General features: G+C 34.7%; 1 long non-coding RNA gene across 1 annotated transcript; it reads left to right on the top strand.

Annotated features, from left to right (window-relative positions):
• Nucleotides 1–595: 595 nt before the first annotated feature.
• On the top strand, nucleotides 596–2,172 carry LOC103313753 (uncharacterized). The gene is made up of 3 exons (XR_010335781.1): nucleotides 596–863; nucleotides 919–1,926; nucleotides 1,985–2,172. It is a non-coding gene; the product is annotated as an uncharacterized LOC103313753 (long non-coding RNA).
• Nucleotides 2,173–2,810: the final 638 nt, after the last annotated feature.

The raw sequence follows: 2,810 nt of genomic DNA, 5'->3' as shown, positions 1-2,810 counted from the left end.
CTTAAATTGGCTCATAAATTCCTTTCTTTTTGAAACGTGACTAGTTAATTTCTAAACAAAATATTGGATTTAATTTTAGGTTTATCAATAAATTTTGGCTATTTTAAACAAAAGTAAATTAATTATGCTTTTGTGAGAAAATCATTGGATTAGCTGGGCGACTGTGGTGCAGAGCCAGGCCGTCGCCAACCCCCATATCTTTGCATATCCACTTGTTAAAACACATGGCCTTTCGACCACCCAATTTGGCGATTTATAACGATTTTAACAGTTCTTGGAAAGTTTCGTGGGAACGATAATTTTCTAAACATTTTAATGCTAACAAAGGAATAAATAAGTTAAATTAAAATTTGTTGAAAACTTTTGAATTGAAGTTGAATTAATATTGCCAAAGAACTAAACGTTTAAACTGACTCCGAATATTTTGCGCTGGTTAATAAAATAAAATTTTAAATACCGCGATCATCACAGTACCTAGTCTCTGGTTAAATACGAGTTCATTTTTATATATGGCACAATTATTATATAAAAGAAAATGTTTCAATGTTACCGGCACTTGTAAACCATTCACTCACTCAACAGCTGGGACTCGTTCAGCTATGGAGGTGAAAGTGGGATACGCGCATTGGCAACACGAGAGTATAGGCGAGGGGGGCTTTGAACTTCCGGGGAGATGAAAAAGAATGACCAATGACGACTGCTTATTTTAAAACAAGCGCGTATTTATTAGGGATTTCATTAAATTGTATTTTTTGACGTAACAATGACATCTACGCTTGCGCGCAGATCGCTAAAAAGATCGCGCCGAAAATATCGCGCCAAAAGTGATGTTTTGTCACTCATCGTTTAACGTGTTACCGGAAGTATGTAGCAATTATTTGTTTAATCGTTTAATCAAAGCAAAAATTCTGATAACAGTTCGTTAGTGAGTCAATTCCTGGTGTTGAGCGCCGACCAAAAAGATAAGTATCTCTTCTTTTGTTAATATAACCTCATCTTTTTGATTGGTGTTTCTTTCTATTTTAAAGGCATTGGTCTCTGGGCTGGAGTGACGGATTTTTGATTTCTACTACTCAAGCGAACTTTAGTCATGGCTGGTTATTGCAAATATTCCTGCAAATACCCCGAATGCACCAGTGGTTATGTTCCCAACAAAGGACATGCCAACAAGCATTTCTTCACCTTCCCTAAGAATCCAAAGCTTCAAGAATTGTGGAGGAATGCCTGCAAAATTGAGGATTCTGTAAGTTCAAAATTTTGGCGTTTTCTCTATTTAGGGTATTTCAGAATTTACTTTTAAGTTTCTTATTTGCGCTCGAGTGTGTCAGTGCACTGCATGTACCTCCTCGTGGTCGTAGCATGGGCAACTGTTTGCTGACAGACAAGGTAAAAGTCATTGCAAAGTAGGCCTTATTTTGTTTTAAGTCTGGAGGATGATGTATGGTATATGGTGTCACAACTCCCTTTAATTCCCCATATAAAAATGTCAACTGAACGCAATGCTAGCAACATGGCAAGGTCGGGAACTTTTTTGAACATTGTCCAGCAGATGGAGCTGTTCTACATATTTTTGACTATTTTTCAAAATACGTCATAATGACACATCATATTAAATTCTGTGGTCTAAGGCTGTTTACGGTGTTTACGACTATCTACGAACCTGTGCCAGGAATTATATTAGTTAATGAATCACAAATATGGTCTTTGAAGGGAAATTGATTTATTTAGCAGTAAAATGGTTTCACTACAATAATCTCTTGAGTAGAAACCATGTAGAAACATCAGCTATCATAAACATAAATAAATTCCTATCGGAGGCCCGAAAACAACTGTGAACGCATTATAAGGTGACTGATGTCTGTACAAACGGTAGTTGCACTTGAGTTTTCGAAAGTGTTAGAATACAGCAACGCCAAAAACAACAAGGTAATTATATCGCTTAACACCATAGACAAAATGATTTTGAACTATGTACTCTTTGCAGTTGTGTCGAAAAAGCATCAATCCATCGAGTAATCTTTGTAATCAAACCCATTTGGATATAGGAACCAGCCTTGTTTCAATGATTTTAACTGAAATTCCGCATAACATAAGAAATGAGAGTAATTAATAAAGTTATTAATATTTTTAATCAAAACTACAGATGAGAAGTATAATACACAATTAGCAAAATCAGTCTTTTAATTGATTACAGTTGGGTGTGAGTCTCTTAGGCATGTAAGTGTGTGAACTTGTCTTTGGGAGCCACTTTTTGCAAAAATTTTACATACGCAAGTACCACTGAAAACACAAACTATCACAAAATATCAGTTTGATGTACCCGTCACTCAGTTAAAGACCGGTAATAATATCACTATCTTCCCTTTTTCAGTAAATTGAATCTTATCTGCCAAAATCTACTGTCACTGAAATCACATTTGAAGCATTTTTGAAGTTCAAAATGTGATCGGTAATAAGGATACCTTTAAATCAAATTCAAAAAGCGCTATCTAATGGCCATTGTATGAAATGGTTCCCGACCTCGTCAGTTCGTTCCAGTTTAAAACAAATGGAGTTGCAGCACCATACCTTCTAACACCACCATCTGGAGCAGACAGGCAAAACATGCCAACACTGACTGATTTAATTTTTTGATAATTTTTGTATAATTAAGAAATAATACAATACTTAAATTTTTTGAAAAATTTAATTTGTTATGTTACTCAAGTGTACAATAAAAATGTTAACAAAATCTGTGTTTTATTACCCCAAAACAACTTTTTTTGTAAGTTTCATTGCAAATTTTGTTTAAAATAAATATAAAACGTTTT

Source organism: Tribolium castaneum, chromosome 11 (assembly GCF_031307605.1).
Source record: "Tribolium castaneum strain GA2 chromosome 11, icTriCast1.1, whole genome shotgun sequence".
Classification (NCBI taxonomy): domain Eukaryota; kingdom Metazoa; phylum Arthropoda; class Insecta; order Coleoptera; family Tenebrionidae; genus Tribolium; species Tribolium castaneum.
This window is presented reverse-complemented; position numbering and strand designations above follow the sequence as displayed.